The 17,249-nt window shown below is 40.1% G+C and overlaps 1 protein-coding gene and 1 long non-coding RNA gene across 5 annotated transcripts in view; both read right to left on the reverse strand.

Moving 5' to 3' along the window:
• Window positions 1-17,249, reverse strand: part of alk (ALK receptor tyrosine kinase) — a 485,678-nt gene that overhangs the window by 304,848 nt on the left and 163,581 nt on the right. The window lies entirely within an intron of this gene.
• On the reverse strand, window positions 12,271-15,965 carry LOC113012568 (uncharacterized). Its single transcript, XR_003270719.1, has 2 exons — window positions 15,230-15,965; window positions 12,271-14,957 (listed from the first exon to the last, which is right to left on the reverse strand). It is a non-coding gene; the product is annotated as an uncharacterized LOC113012568 (long non-coding RNA).

Below are 17,249 nucleotides of genomic sequence, written 5' to 3' on the forward strand. Positions count from 1 at the left end.
CCTAAAACCTCTGGGTTTTTTTTTTGTCATGAGAGATTTTGTCTCACTCGACTCTCTGTTTTAACTCAGAAAAACAAGTTCCTTCTCATTTGTCAGTGTTCCCTTATCTGCAGCCACACCGTGTTCTCCAAGACCTTTCTACAACTCAGGTTACTCAGGGGGGTGTGGGTAGTGAGCAAGGACTCCAATATCAATGACGCTCCTTGCATGCTACCACTTCAGAAAGCTCACACCACAGAAAATAATAGTCTTACCAGGCAGAGATGATTGAAGAGTTTCTGTGAGATATCTGTTCCTAAACAAACCTACCTAGCTGTGATCTGAAAATTGAAAACAGTTAAGCTCCTTGATACAGTTCTGTGTGAACATGCTTTACATAACTTATAAACACTTTGTCCTTGGACTTTGTTAAAGAATGACATCACAGAAGGCGCTACCTGAGCTTGATTCACTTGGCTTTCAAATCTAAGACACAGAGGCATTTCTTTCAGCTGAAACCACAATAGCATAGAGCGATGAATTAAATGTGAATTTAAAAAAAAAATGCTACTTGCAGGTTTTTGCCATATTGACCATGGAAGTGCTTCTCAATTCCTCCACAGTGGGCAGACCAATATCAATATTGTACCTGCAAACCTCTGTGTGGGATGTTATTGATTACTTTACATTAATTTTACGTCATGGTTTTTACTAGATAGAGGATATTAATAGTGTCAAAGAATTAAATGCTGAAATCCAATATTTAAATTTAGAAAGGGCTTTGTGTACTCAAAAGATTGCTATAGGGCTCAATATAGCTAAGAACATACTGTCATGTCATGAAATATGTTGGTATGGGGCATGTTAACTACTTTTTTTTTCTGAGTTTGCTGAGCACTGAAAATGAAAGGCACATTTTGCTTTTAGTGTCACTTTTATTGTTACTACTCAGTGGGCATTGCTAGAAGCACATGGCTAAAGGGGACAGAAGAAAAGATGACCTGAAAAACACATATTTTTATCCATGCTAGCGGCACTGGATAAAAGGATGGCAATCACTGTAATGCTACCAGGGTTGTCAGCTCTCATGCTTCTCACATGTGGCACACTCGGTCACATTCAGCTGCTCAAATCTCAGTTCAAGTATGGGGAAGTCTCACCTTTTTTCCTGTAGTTGGTGTGACAGAGGAGGATGCTAGGGAGGGTAAGACGGCCAGATGATCTATTATCGTGGCCGATAAAGGGTGCAGTCTAAAGGAGAAGTACCAACACTGGTACATAAAGATCACAGACAACACAAAATATTTTATTAAGCAGCTACAGGCCAAGAGTAACAGTTAATGGAACTGAAACCAACCAAGCAACCATTTATTTTCTTATTTCAGCTTATATTTAAATTCATTATTTGCAGTATTGGCTATTTGTCCTTAATATACAGCGGGGAAAATAAGTATTTGACACATCAGCATTTTTATCAGTAAGGGGATTTCCAAGTGGACCATTGACACAACATTTCCACCAGATGTTGCCATCAAGCCAAATATTGACGTCATACAAACAAATCAGAACATATAAGTATACAAGTTAAACCACAATAAATAAAGTGAAATGACACAGGGAATAAGTATTGAATACATGGAGATAACAAGGGGCAAAATGACATAGAAAGCCAGGAGATCACCTGAAATCTGTCAGTATTGATAGAGAAATCCTGTCCCCTATCAGTACTAATTGATATCAGCTGCTTTAGTCCTAATTGATGGCCTATAAAGGCTCCTCATTACCCAGAAGGCACACAGGAAAGACTTCATGATGGGTAAAAGCAAAGAACTCTCTCAAGATCTTCGTAATCTTATCGTTGAAAAGCATTTTGATGGGAATGGTTATAGGTGCATTTCCAGAATGCTGAATGTTCCTGTGAGCACTGTGGGGGCCATTATCTGGAAATGGAAAGTGCATCAGTTCACCATAAACCTGCCACGATCAGGTGCTCCACGCAAGATCCCTGTCCGAGGAGTCCAAAGAATAATCAGGAGGGTTCTCCAAGAGCCAAGAACCACTCGGACAGAACTTCAGGAAGACCTTGCATCAGCAGGTACTGTTGTTTCAAAGAAAACTATAAGCAATGCACTGAACCGCCATGGCATCCATGCACGCTCACCACGCAAGACTCCATTGCTGAACAAAAAGCATGTCAAGGCTCGGTTAAAATGTGCGCAACAGCATTTGGAGAAGCCTGTGGATTATTGGACGACTATAGTATGGTCAGATGAAAGCAAAATTGAACTTTTTGGCAGTCATTCTACACACCATGTTTGGAGAAGAAATGGCACTGCTCACCACCCCAAGAACACCATACCAACAGTCAAGTTTGGGGGTGGAAGCATCATGGTTTGGGGCTGCTTTTCAGCAAGGGGTACTGGCAGACTTCATATTATTGAAGGCAGGATGAATGGAGAGATGTACCGGGACATTCTGGATAAAAATCTGCTGCCATCTACCAGGAAGCTAAAAATGAAAAGAGGGTGGACATTTCAGCAAGACAATGATCCCAAACACAAGGCCAAGGAAACAATGAAGTGGTTTCAAAGAAAGAAAATCAAGTTGCTTGAATGGCCCAGTCAATCACCTGACCTAAATCCCATAGAAAATCTATGGAGAGAACTGAAGATTAAAGGTCATAAAAGAGGCCCAAGGAACCTTCAAGATTTAAAGACCGTTTGTGTGGAAGAATGGGCCAGAATCACTCCTGAGCAATGCAGACGACTGGTCTATCCATACAAGAGGCGTCTAGAAGCTGTAATCACCAACAAAGGCTTTTCTACAAAGTATTGAATAAAGTGTGTTCAATACTTATTCCCTGTGTCATTTCACTTTATTTATTATGGTTTAACTTGTATACTTATATGTTCTGATTTGATTGTATGACTTCAATATTTGGCTTGATGGCAACATCTGGTGGAAATGTTGTGTCAATAGTCCACTTGGAAATCCCCTTACTGATAAAAATGCTGATGTGTCAAATACTTATTTTCCCCGCTGTATACCTTCAACCTTCAACCCACTACCTGGGTGGTGGTCCCCATCTTTAAGAAGGGGGACCGGAGGGTGTGTTCCAACTACAGGGGGATCACACTCCTCAGCCTCCCTGGGAAAGTCTATGCCAGGGTGCTGGAAAGGAGAGTTCGTCCGTTAGTCGAACCTCGGATACAGGAGGAACAATGCGGTTTTCGTCCTGGTCGCGGAACACTGGACCAGCTCTTTATCCTCTCCAGGATACTTGAGGGTGCATGGGAGTTTGCCCAACCAGTCTACATGTGTTTTGTGGACTTGGAGAAGGCATTCGACCGTGTCCCTCGGGGTGTCCTGTGGGAGGTGTTGCGGGAATATGGGGTGTCTGGCCCATTGCTACGGGCTATTCGATCCCTATACAACCGTTGCAAGAGCTTGGTTCGCATTGCCGGCAATAAGTCAGACTCATTCCCGGTGGGTGATGGGCTCCGCCAGGGCTGCCCTTTGTCTCCGGTTCTGTTCATAATTTTTATGGACAGAATTTCTAGGCGCAGCCAAGTGGCGGAGGGCTTTCGCTTTGGTGGCCTCAGAATCTAATCTCTGATTTTTGCAGATGATGTGGTTCTGTTGGCTTCATCGGGTGAGGGCCTCCAGCTCGCACTGGAACGGTTCGCAGCCGAGTGTGAATCAGCGGGAATGAGGATCAGCACCTCCAAATCTGAGGCCATGGTTCTCAGCCGGAAAAGGGTGGAGTGCCCACTCCGGGTCGGGGATGAGTTCCTGCCCCAAGTGGAGGAGTTCAAGTATCTCGGGGTCTTGTTCGCGAGTGATGGGAGAAGGGAGCCGGAGATCGACAGATGGATTGGGGCTGCAGCTGCAGTAATGCGGACGCTGCACCGGTCCGTCGTGGTAAGGAGGGAGCTGAGTGTAAAAGCGAAGCTCTCAATTTACCGGTCGATCTACGTCCCTACCCTCACCTATGGCCACGAGCTGTGGGTAGTGACCGAAAGAACGAGATCGCGGATACAAGCGGCAGAAATGAGCTTCCTCCGAAGGGTGGCTGGCCTCTCCCTTAGAGATAGGGTGAGAAGTTCGGCCATCCGGGAGGGGCTCAGAGTAGAGCAGCTGCTGCTCCACATCGAAAGGAGCCAGCTGAGGTGGTTCGAGCATCTGACAAGGATGCCCCCTGGGCGCCTCCTGGGTGAGGTGTTCCAGGCATGTCCCACCGGGAGGAGGCCCCGGGGCAGACCCAGGACACGCTGGAGAGATTATATCTCTCGGCTGGCCTGGGAACGCCTTGGTATTCCCCCGGATAAGCTGGAGGAGGTGGCTGGGGAGAGGGAGGTCTGGGCCTCTTTGCTTAGGCTGCTGCCCCCGCGACCCGGCCCCGGACAAAGCGGATGAAAATGGATGGATGGATGGATGGATGGATGGATATATACCTTCATTTCTACCATAACTGCCATGATCTGTAATCAGCATCATCTTTGAGATGTCACAAACCATTGTGCTCCTTTTGTTGGTCCCAAGACTGCATCAACAGAGATTTGCATCAGGAAAGGCATCTGGTGTAAACTCTTGGCAAATCAAACCTTCGGATCTTATTTTACATATGGCAGACCCTTATTTTACCAGGTTTGTTGCTTTACTTGTCTATATCTGTGTGAAGCAATTAATCTGAATTAACATTTAATATTTATGCCACTCCCTTGACTTATTTAAAATGCTAATTACAGGGTAGATTTTGTGCATTCTTTACTTACAGTAACATGAAATATCTGGCAACAAAGAGTGCCAGTTGCAACTCTTATCTGACAAGTATGGAAAGTTTTATATACAGACAAGAAACTAACATAAGCTCCATGTCAACTCTTTTGGGTTCATGCTAATTTTGAAAGGGAAAAAAAAAGGAACTCTTTAATTTTTTATGTTGTCTTGTTGGGTGAAGTATCCTTTAATACTCAAAATAAACTTAAATGACAAGCTATTTCCTAATGGCATGACAGTTTCTAATCCTGTACTGACCTTTCCTTGGTTCTTATTTTGAGTGAGCATTTTAGTTCAGCTTTAGTCTCACAGAGATTTTTCTAAGTTGTCATTTGAACAAGCCCAAAAGCTCCTCTGGCCCAGTGGGTAATTATTCTACGACAGGCATAACCAGAAAGTCTTGCTGGTATGAAGCTGAAATCATTTTCAGTAGGACTAACACCGTCAACACATGGAAGAATAAACAGAAAGATACTGCAAAAACAAACACACACACAAAAAAGACTTTAACAAAGGGAGACTGGATTATGAAATGTGCCACTTGTGCTAACATGAACATAGAGTGTGCGGTATGCATGCCAAGCTCACAGCCATCACAAATCATCAGGTGCTGGGAGGAGTGAGAAAATAGGGAGGTGAAGAAATTGACAGAGGAGTGAGACAGAGCAGGGGAAATGTGAGGAAAAGCTCTCGTGGCAGTCTTCACTCCATCAATACAAGAGCCACATCCAGCAGTCAGAGTATTATCAGCATAATCCAGCTATCGTTTACACCCACACATTCGCGGCTGGCCGGTAGACACATTATGGATTTACATGGAGGATTAGGTGATGATAGTTTGTGTCAGATAGTAATGACAATGGAAATTATGACAAATGCAGCAACTGTGGTTACACTATGTTAATGGTGATAAGAAATATGTGCAGTAAATATGTGTACAGATTTGATACATGGTAATCATTACACAACAATGGAACAGGAACAAAAAGCCATCATAAAAGGAAGTTTGGGCATGTAATAAAAAAAAATACATATACATATATATTTTTTTCCTTTTGGACAATTATAGCCCCTGAGACAAATATAAATCTCCAAAATAAACCTTGTTATGCTTGTCATTTTAAAATGAAGTTAATAATGGTTGTGGTCAAAAGTTTTTGTACTATTGTAACCTGTAAAACACTTTGTTACCTCAAATAACCTACCAAGCAAGCCAGAAATACCCAGATGCAGAACGTGATAAAATGTTTTTCATTAAACCAGAGAAGAAACTTCAAACAACCATGGGATCCCCCAGCCAAGTAACTGGTTATCTAAAAATCTAGCTTAGGCCTATAAAGTTGTGAATATTTGTAAAAAGGCATGAAAGCACCTTCAGCTTGCACGATGTAATTAAGAAACGACAGTTAAGGCAAACTGTCAAAATCAGGATGCGAACTCTTAAAACTAAAGAATATTTCAGATAAAACTAATGCTTGGAAGAAAAAAACATTTATATGCGAAGCATCTACATCTGATTCAGAAATGAGGGTAAAAAAACAAACAAGTGTTTTGCACAGATTAAGTTACAAGGGAGAGACGGGCGTATGGATATAGGGGAAATGAGGAAATTCACTAAATATCAGGATCCAAATGTCAGGAAAGTGAAAAATCTGACTGCTAAAACAGGACAGTGATTAAAAGCATTCCTCAAAATCAAACCGTAATCTATGCTTACATGCTGTGCTCACTACATCATACAGAATTTAATAGGTAAGTCCAGCTGTTCTGAAGGTAGGGGTCATGGCTCTTCAAAGGTAAGATCGATTAATCCTGACATGATTAATGGGGCAGAAAAGAATGAAAAATTGAGGCTCTGCAACATAAACTAGCATAATTTGCTTACATTTTAGATTCTGTTGACATTTACTACTAACACTCACAGGCATCTGAACTATGCCTAGCGAACACTGCTTTTTACAAGGGGTAACAATCCAGAAAAGGTGGCACACTTTAATGATGTACTGTATTTGATACATTTATTTTGTCAATCCATTGTCTTCGGGTTGCCCAATTTAGAGCCTATTCCAGCTATCATAGCACAAAAGGTACACTCTGGGTCAGTCACTAGTTTATCGCAGGGCTAGCAGACAGAGACAGACAACCAGTCACACTCAAATTCACACACAGAGTTTAAAATCACCAATTAACCTAACCTCATGCATGCATATCTTTGGATTATGAGCAGAAACTGGAATACCTGGAAGAACCCTTCCCCTTATTGTTGTTTTTCAACCTTTTTCTTTTCCTGGCATGTCTCCTGATATAACAGAGGGGATTATTGTTTGGGTTCAAAAATAAACCCAAACAATGATCGTTTCTATCCTCGACCAAATAGTTTTGGTGAAAAGTGGAAATGCTCATACATGTTCGGGAATTCTTACATGTGTTGCATTGTACCGAAGGTGTTCTACAAAGTGTTAACATAAAGTACAAAATGTATACAATCAAATGCCAAAAAAACAATACTTTTTTGCTTGTATTGCACATATTTTTTTAAAATGCAGCTAAATTAAAAAGTTGTGAATTATTGGTTTCATAATAAGTGAAAAGAACTGATGAGGCATGTGTAATTTGCCCAATCAATTATGTAATATGGTTGGGGAATTAAAAGTTCAAACGCAATTTCAGAACATGGAGTTTTGGACATTTGGGAAATTGAATTAGTGCTGCTCAGATTATTCCCTCTGCATCTTTCTTAATGGAAAATAAAATATTAAGAAATTATACAGCAGCTATCTACAGTCTTTTTGAACACTATCTTTCATCTACTTCCACGCATTGTGAGGGGGCAACAGCTTGCAATTGTAACCAGAAAAAGACGCTTGTTTTTTCTAAGACAGGAATTGTCAACAGAGGATTGGATTAAAAAAAAGGAAACATTGTTATGTCGCACACACACTGGCTGCTGCCGTGACGACGGCATGGAAGTAACATCGTTAACCTTCTGCAGAGTGTTGGGAACCAAGAAAATGCCACAGGAAGGCAGTTCAGCAGGCACCCACATCACAGCTGCAGTCTCTTCTTCCACTTACTGCTCAAGAAGGGCCCATTGTGAGCTCCGGAAGAAGAACTGAGTGGGTAATGGTGTGTCATTAAACAACTAGGACACAAACACACACTCATAGACAGATTACTATACTTGTAAGGACCTTCATTGAAACCATTCATCCACTTACATCTAAACCACAATATCATGTTCTCACTGGAGGATTTTCTTCATATTTCTGTTCTTGTGATAAAAGAAGAAAACACTAATCTTTTGCTCCACTCCAAGATAAAGGTACACACACACACACACACACACACACACACACACACACACACACACACACGGCCCCAGCTGTCTAAGCGTGCAACCATTTTCGCTTGACCTTCTTTTAGTAGTTGGTCCAGTTGGGAGCAGCATATGCACAGCTGATTTACTGCTCATACCTGCAGAGACACACATAGCTGTTCATGTATACATATGTTATAATATGTATGCAGGTGCAGATAGAAGTGAGGGGACAAGCGAGTTAATGAATACAGGGTAGAGAGGTGAAAAGAAGAGCATAATGTGGATTTGGAGTGGCATGCGGCGCCACAGTGTCATACCAAGAGTGATTAAAACAACGCCTCAGGTCAGCAGTGGAATGGGACGATGGAAGGAATGGAGACAACCAATCACTGTCTGCTAAGAGTGTGCTGACTTTGCCCGCCCCAGTGGTTAAGGAGACACTCCTACAGCCCCCCGGGGTATGTGGCAGCATGTGGCCGATATTTTTAGACCTTTTACACACACGTCTGTGCGCACATTTTCAAAACACACACCTCATCAAGCGGGAGTGTGCTATTTGACGAGTGAGCTTCTTTGCTCATCAGTGTATTTGTAAGGCAGTAATTATATCAGTGTGAATGCATACATGTATGCCTGCTGTGTGGCTCTTTGCTAATTTCTACCAAGTAGGAGAAGATGGGGACACTACAGCTCATTAAAGGTTTGGAAACGAGTCCAGCTTATTTTAAAAAGATGATGAAAGGCCAATCATGTGTGTGTATAAGTGGTATGTGTATTCTAATTGAATAAATTAGGCCAAGTGTGGTCACAGTGCTGTATTTGCGGTGGACAAAATCAAATAGCAATCACTGAGTTAACATGGTAAATGGTGGCACTTCAAATGACACGGATATGGAAAGCCGCAGTCAGTTACCACATTTAGGCAGTGTCGTCCTATAAGTGGGAGGTAGGAAGTATAAAGTTTCAACTTACATTGAGGTGTGCACCACGAAAACCTGAGAGCACAGTGGGAGTTCTGTCTGAGTTGTTGTTTCAGATGAAGCAAAATCTGATTAATAATCCATTAGTAGAAGACGTGCTAGCAGAGACAAATGGCAGATGAGCAACACTTAGGTTAGGCCGAACATACTGAGGTTAGAAAAGCCTGCATGCACAATGTGTTTGTTCCAGCGGATTTGATCTTAGGCAGCCCCTCAGTGAAGAGATATTAAAAAACAGCAGGAGATGTACTTGAAAAATGTCTGTTTTTGTGATAGAAAATATCTCTGCAGAAAGCTGCAGAACTTGTTTGTCTGCATCAATTTATTGATTGACTGTTGATTTAATAAAGAGTTATTGTTAAAGGTAATGGATCAATTTTGATTCAATCAAAACAACAGAATAGAGGATAAATTAGATAGTTATTAATTATTGCAAATTTAACACAGTGTCATTTCTACGGTCAGCAGTGAATAGAATACCCACTGACTGTTGACAACTGTTTGATTTATAGTTATGACCTGTAATAAAGCAGAGTGAACTGGTGCCAACACGAGCATGTACTCAGCATGAGACAATGGCAGGTTCCCCGTCCTGCACTGAACAAACAGAAATAAACAGCCAACCATGCACTCTTACATAATTTAATAGCTCCAATTAGCATGACATTACGTGACAAACAGACACAAGTCAACACAGAAAAAGGCACTGCCACAAATAACAACACTTTACTGAATGATTAAAAAAAGGAATCTCCAAGTAAGTGTGACAGCTAACTTTTGAAGAGAAAGCAACAAGGTTGAAAGGGAATTTCAGGACCATGGACAGTTCATTAGTCGGATCAACTGCTGATCCAGCACCATGGACAGCTGCGCTGAACTCCTGCCTGCAGGACCACAGGAGGCAGTGTGTACTCACCAGTCACAACATCACAGTCGACTTCCAGCTGGCTCGTTACCAGTAAATCTCACTATTCTTGCATCACAACATGTCTTCACATCCCAGCACCACTTTAGTCAAAAATGTCTATTTCCAAACATTTTGAATTACATTTCAAAGGAAACTATTGTATCCCTAAACAAAACGTCACATTAGTTTGTACAGTTATTGATGTGTAACTTTTGTTTTCATTCAGCATTTAGTTGCATTGTCACTGTCAGTCTGGTTAACCTTTTACGATTATGATTTGAGGTTGAAGCCCATGACCTTCTTACTCTACTTAACCAGTTTCCCTCCTCTAATGGCACGTAAATAAATAGTCAAGATGTGCTGAAATATTTAAAAGAAAGTTTCCTAAAAAAATATTGTATGGGAATAAAACTTTTAAGTGATAAGCCTGATACCTGATAACTACAGTTGCTGCCAGAGATTAAAAGAACAAACCACAAGTTCTTCTTTTTGCTGCAGCCTTTGCTTGTGTTGAAAACGCTTTTAGATGGATTAAACACTAAAATCTGTAAGTTGCAGGCTGTGATAAAGGTGGTCCATTGTAAAGACTAGCCAGAGGACAAAGCTACATAGTGTCTTTTAGCGTTTTGGTACACTAATGGACCATTTACCTGTGCCCAGTTGTCTTTTACAAAAAATTGCCAACTGAGGCTCAGGGGTTGATTCAAGATCAGCTTGAATCAGCTTGGGATTGTTCGGTCTGCTTGTCAAGCAAAAGAAAGGTGTGCAGAGATGTGTGTTCATGCACCTGTTAACATGAGGACTACATGGAATGCATGCAGGCAGTTTTTTTTTTTTTTTTTGCTGTACAGTGGATGACAACTGTTTTTTCTTTGAAAGGGAAGAGGGATATGGCTGTAGTTGCTGTCTCTTTTTAACCAGGCTGCTCTCTGATCTGTAGAGTGCTTGGGCTGCAGTATTTTTGGGGGGCAGAGCATGAGGCCCGTCTGAATTCTGTCCACAAAGAAGCCCAGGTCTGTGAGACCTGGGTGCACTATTGATTGAACTTCTGAGACACCATTTTTAAACGTGAGCAACATACTAAAAGCTGTCAGGTAAGGGAGCTATGCGAAATGAGAGAGAGAGAGAGAGAGGAGCAAATAGGTGTGGTGCAAGATGAGATGTAGCTCTGCATGCATATTGCTCAATTGCGAGCAAATGTGTGGTAGAGTTAGAGAGCAGGGGGCGGACAGAGAAAATGGGAGCTTTGTGTGTATGGGTTTTAAAAAAAAAACAAATGGGTGTAGTGTGAGGGAAATGAAACTTAGGAGGTAGTATAAAGCAGATCATATAATGTATCACACATGCCAGTGGTCCATGAAACAAGAATCCCATTGCAGTGTGAACCACAATGCACAACATGCATGTAAACAGACTGAAGGCTGGCCTGGGTATTTAAAAAGAAATGTAACTGTTTTCAAGACATTTCCTCTTAAAACTCACACGTCAATGTTATTAAGGACTACAAAATCAAAACTGAGAACTGGAAGAGACAACTTTACTGAGCCAAGGTAAACAGATCCCTTTTCTGAAGGCTAGGGAAGGTAACTAAGGGGTCTCCTACTTTGCTGCACTTTACCAGATCAAGTGGAACAAAGAAGAAGAGGGCAGGGCACAGGAGGAAAGGGGAGTCAACGAGCAATAAAATTGAGAATAAAGAGTCGAGTTTTTTGCGGTGGAAAAATATGAAAGTGTTCTTTCCTGAGAAATCAATTTCACTTCATTGATTTTCTTCCTTTGACAGTTTTTTTTAACTGTCTTTCAGTCAATGACCTCCATACCTTACAAAGGAGAACAAACCTTTACCCTGGGGTGTGTGCTATTCTCCAGATACAAAGTTTAGTGGTTGCAAAAAGTGAACACGAGATATGCAGTGCTTTCTAATTAATATGCTATTAACTATTTATTTCCAAGTAGATGTCTTCCTGTTGTGGTGCCCTATTTCTTTGACTTATCACGTGTGTCATGTGCCAACAGCGTTAGTGTGCAATGTGAGCAATAAAGACAACCCTTTTATCTCTCCTTGGGACGGCTTTGCTCAAGTCTTCAGTCAGCCAAGCAGCCAAGTGCGTCAAAGAGCAAGAACACGGTAACCTAGAATGGATTTTTTTTTCTTCAAGAAGAGCAGCAGGTTGCAAAATAAGTGGCTGCAAAATTTATAGAGGCTTACGAATATGTCTTTAACCTTGTATGTTACATATCCATCCTAAAGGATTATAAGTATCTTCAGATATTCGGATTCACATTTCAAAAACACAGAGTCAGGATTCAGTGCAACATTAACTTTAAACATAAACATCCAGCATTTACGGTTAGGTTGGGGTTATATTTTAGCCACAGGCAAAAAAATAAAAGACATTACGTTTTTCTGTTATAATACTTCAATTTGGAAATGCCAAATGAGTAAAATGGGAATGCAAAGGTGTAGATATGAACCTAACACTGGCCCTAACCCCTGACAGATTGTATGCTAAGAAAAGGAAAACATATGCAGAAGGAAAGCTTTGTTTCCCATGTATCTGCTGTTGTTCTTTCACATACTGTATGCATTCACTACACACTGAGTAATGGTCTCACATAGAAAAGTGTTATTTATTCTCTATGCTGGACTGAACAGTATTGAGTTTTGTTATCATTTTGCATGATGGTTCAAATTGTACTCCTTTGTGCTTACTCTCTGGCTTCAGTCTTTTGCTGTAAACACATTTTAAAACAACGCCATTTAAACTAGTGAGATAAAGAAAAACATCTTCTCCCATCTACACTTTAGTTGCTCAGTTGAAATATAAAACACTTTGAAAAGTTTGTTCTAAAAAGAAACATAAGAGGGTTTTTACACAGTAATCAGAAAAATCCTTCATCAGATAATTTATAGTGCAAATTTAAAACATCTGTACTGTGGTTTTTTTTTTTTTACAGTGCTGTGAAAAACTATTTGCACCCCTCCCGATGCCTTCGTTTTTTTGCATATTTGGGACACTTAAATGTTTCAGATCAAACAGGTTTTCATATTACATTGAGACAACTGAAGTAAATATAAAATGTAGGTTTAAATTAGTTCATTTAAGGGGAGAAAGCTACTTGATCTTATGTGAGAATGTATGCAAAAAAGTAATAATTAAGAAGGGGCAAACACTTTTTTCACTGCACTAGATCTCACGTTGTACTGTGCACCACATTTACATTTGAGAAACGTCACATTTGATTGACACATTTACATTTTAGAAAAGTCCTTGCAACTCAGCAGTCATCTTGATGAAGCTCCAGGATTTCATTTCAGGTCAACAAGAAGAAACAGGCATAAATACACGATTAATCTTGTAGGCATATATAGAACCATCATTCAACTCAGATGAAAAAAACAAACAAAGAGAAAAAAAAAGTAGATTGAAGGCCATGTTGGTAGGAATGGAATTCTTTCTAGACTTTCTTTCTAGGATTATCCGCGTAACAACTTTTCCTGTTATGATAGTTGTTTTAATTACAAGAGCTTCTTATGTAACGATCCCAGAAGATACAGCATGACTTTACCTACTGTACCAAACAATAGTGGGATTACACAGGCCAGTTAACAAAGTCAAGACATTTTTGAAAGTTGAAATATATTTTCTGTAAGATGATAATGCCTTTACATACTGGAGGGAAGTCAGAATAGAAAAGGCAAGTATCTTTTGCATTTTTATAAAGCAGTGTCTTTGGCTTGCTTTGGACTTTGTTTGTTGTTGCCTGCGGCAAAAAGTACCGCAGGTCTGACACTGGAATTAATGACTCCACTTTCTAATGTTTCCCCCTCTCAAAGTGCTGTTTTTATTTTTTGCTTCCAATAGGTTCATAGAACCTTGAATTTGACAATATGAAAGCCTGATAAGCTGCTCCACTTCGGTTGACTTATCTATTTTTCTTTTTTTACTAATGTTTTTTTTTTCCTCAATAGTGTGTGTTGAGGAAAGAGGACATTTGGAAATTAAAGACATTCAAAATCTGAATAACTTGCTTTCGGCTTCACTGACTTATGAGTTTCCATCACTTTTATATGCACTGGAGAAGAATCCATGTATAGAAATGTAACATGTCTGACGGAGTGACAAGTCATCAGTGAACTGTGAGCTCAGGTTCTCATTGATTGATCATCTAATTTCTAGTTGCTTGGTTTGACCCACTTTGAAATATGCACTCAGCAGTATATTTATGCAGGAGTGTGACAGACAGAAAAACTGTCCCACTGGCTTGATTTTGAGGCCCTCGGATTTCATTCTCAAGGATCGATTAAGCTTCCTTTTTACCTCTCACCACCTGGTGGGACGCTAAGAATGAATGCTTAGCTTATCATCCAGTTTTCTGAGCCAAACCTTTGCTTGGAAGCAGTGAAGGTTCTCATTCGCATCCTGACTGAGGTAAATAAGCAGGTCGCTCTGTTTTGCACAGAATTTCTGATTTCCTCAGGAAGGAACTGCCAGCGCTCCGGCTCGCTCGCTGTTGCACTGATAAAAGGGAATAAAATGCATAGAAATGCACAGAATGAGGAATCTGGATTACAAGAGTTGTTCAGATCTGTTTGCCCTAGGCAGGAGATGTTTGGACAGAAGTGAATGTAAGCAACAAGGACAGATGGAGAAGATTTGAGCAGCAAAACAGAAATATGATGTAAACATTAGATATATATACATACATATTTACATGTGCTTATGTGATATTATCAGGTATTATGGCTCGAATGTCCTGGGAGGTGGTTGATAGCAAACATTTTGAGTTTGCAGAGGTGAGTAGTTTACAGTGCTCTCCGTGACATGTTAAAAAACCCCAACAACAATGTTCTTCCCTCGCACTTAACTAGGCAGACAGACAACCATCATCCCATGTAGAAAAACCACACCGTTGTTCCTTTCTGGTGGATTTATTTGATTGGATGCATAGCATGGCTTTGTCGAAATACATGAATGGATGAATGGTAAAACTGTAAACAAACACAAAATATCCCATGTGAGCTAATATAAGCAAACATTCTTACAATTAGAAGATGCTATGACCTGTTACTATGCAAAGCAAAGCAGAACGAAACAAGCTAACAAGCTAACGTTAGCGGTTAACTAGCGCTAATTAGCGTTTAGGCTAATGACTAATAAAGCACATCATTGAGTCAATTTACTTTCTCAAAATATCACAAACAACACATGGCAGTTAGTGCTAAACATTCACCGGTAAAACACAACATTACTGCCAACTTACAGACTGTGCTGGCTTAAGAGGCAGCATAGGCAGGCACAGGAGTAGCAAACTGTCCTTCTGCCGTTAGACAGGAAGTAATGAGAAGTAGCACTTCCGGTAGAATGTCAAAATAAAATGAACAGTTTGCCAGAAACGAATAAAGATTGCATGAACTTGTATAACACTACATAACATGAGTGGTGACTCTTAAGGAGCCAGAACAAACAATATGCAGCAAACAATATTTAAACCTTCAAATTAATAAAAGAAACTGGGGCAAACTATGCCTGTGTATTTGTCTTAACCTGCTAAATTGCTTTGATGTTAACTGTAACATAATGCTAACAATGTTACCTCAGGCAGACCAAATCACAGAAAATAAGCATGTAAAAAAAGTATTGCAATATTAAGGGACAAGTGCAAAAGTGCACACTGACATTGTCACAGATATTGGTTAATTCTGAAATGTATAATTAAAGGTTCTTTTAAGGTTAGATATGCAGATGCGTAAGAGACCCACACACATCCATAATTCAGTTTAGGAATTAGCAACTGTTAGCACATTAACATGAAACTTTAAAGGCTGTGGCAAATGTGCATGCAAATGTTAGCTGTGCTATTTTGCTCAAGGTATAACTGCACATAAATTATTAGCTGTAAAATCAAAAAAATAATAACTACGGGTGAAGGCGTATAGTAGCTTTAATAGCTTTGTAAAAAAAAAAAGGTGCAATTTAGGCTAAAAGCAAAAGTCAGCAAGCTTATATTTTGAAAGGGGATTACACATATAAAAGCATGGTAATCTTTAACAGGAAGAATATTCAATATTCATGTAATGTTCAAATTCTTAAATTCTAGTGTCCTAAATATCACCACAATGGAATGAGAAAAAGCCGCATGTATAAAATGTGTCTGCAGAAATCCCGACTGGATCTCGGCAGGTTGTTATTTCAAGTCAGCAAGACAAAACAGGCACAATATTTGCTTAGTCTCCCGAGCATATATAGAACCATGACTCAAATTTGATTTAATAAACAAACAAATAAAAGTTTGGTAACTGAAGGCTTAAATCTCTTTTCCACCACAAAGTTACATTGAGAATGCTCATGTTTGTGCAAAAATTTATAGGTTGGTCCAGAGTGCCAGCAGCTGTCTGTGTGATCACATGACTGGTTCATTTGGCTGGCTCATGCTCAGATTCTTAAACTCTAGTGCCCCAATCACTACAATGGAGTGGAAAAAGCAGCATGTATTTGTCTGAAGAATTTCCTACAGCGCCTAATGCAGAGGGTCTCAGTGCATGGCATTTACAGTTAGCATAAGTAATCAAACCCCTCTTAACGTACAGGGTATTGACTATTTCCTATATAAGGAAGAGTTTTTATAAGTGGACATAAATTGGGTTTTTCAGTTGATGCAAAAACCAAAGACTTGTAACTGAATGTGTTCCAGTGCATTGTTATTTTTGTTTTACCTACTTACTGCCTATTGTGTGTTGTGTTATGACTGTCACTAATAAATACTTAACTGCCCACTCTCCCAGAAATCTTTCTCTCTAGGGCACTGCTTTTGATTATTGCATAAAACCCCAAAAGAAACTTGAGTCAATCAAACACGGAATGTTTTCTTCTTAGCCAGAACTAAATCTATAAATTATAGACAGCACAATAAAAACATTGAGGTCATGCATTTCAAGAAACAGCCCTCTCAATGACAGTGAAGCCACTGAATTTCTGCTCTAAAATCTCAATTACCATTTATAAAACTGGGTCAAGCAAAAAAGGGTCACATGCCAGGCACTTTGAAAAAAATCTAATTTGTGTAGGCCTCCTCATGTCAGAATCTGCTGTATCAATGTCAAACTGCCAATATTACCGTGTGCTCGCAGTGGTGCTACAGAGAAGAAAACACATGCACAGTTGGTGGAGGCATGCCTATTAAATCCAACTCCTTCCTATACTGACTTCCTTGTTTGAAGTAGTAGCCAGCCAGAGGAAAGACGTGCTGGGAGGAAAAGGCTCCCCGTGGTAGATCTTGGCTA

Source organism: Astatotilapia calliptera, chromosome 19 (assembly GCF_900246225.1).
Source record: "Astatotilapia calliptera chromosome 19, fAstCal1.2, whole genome shotgun sequence".
Taxonomy (NCBI): domain Eukaryota; kingdom Metazoa; phylum Chordata; class Actinopteri; order Cichliformes; family Cichlidae; genus Astatotilapia; species Astatotilapia calliptera.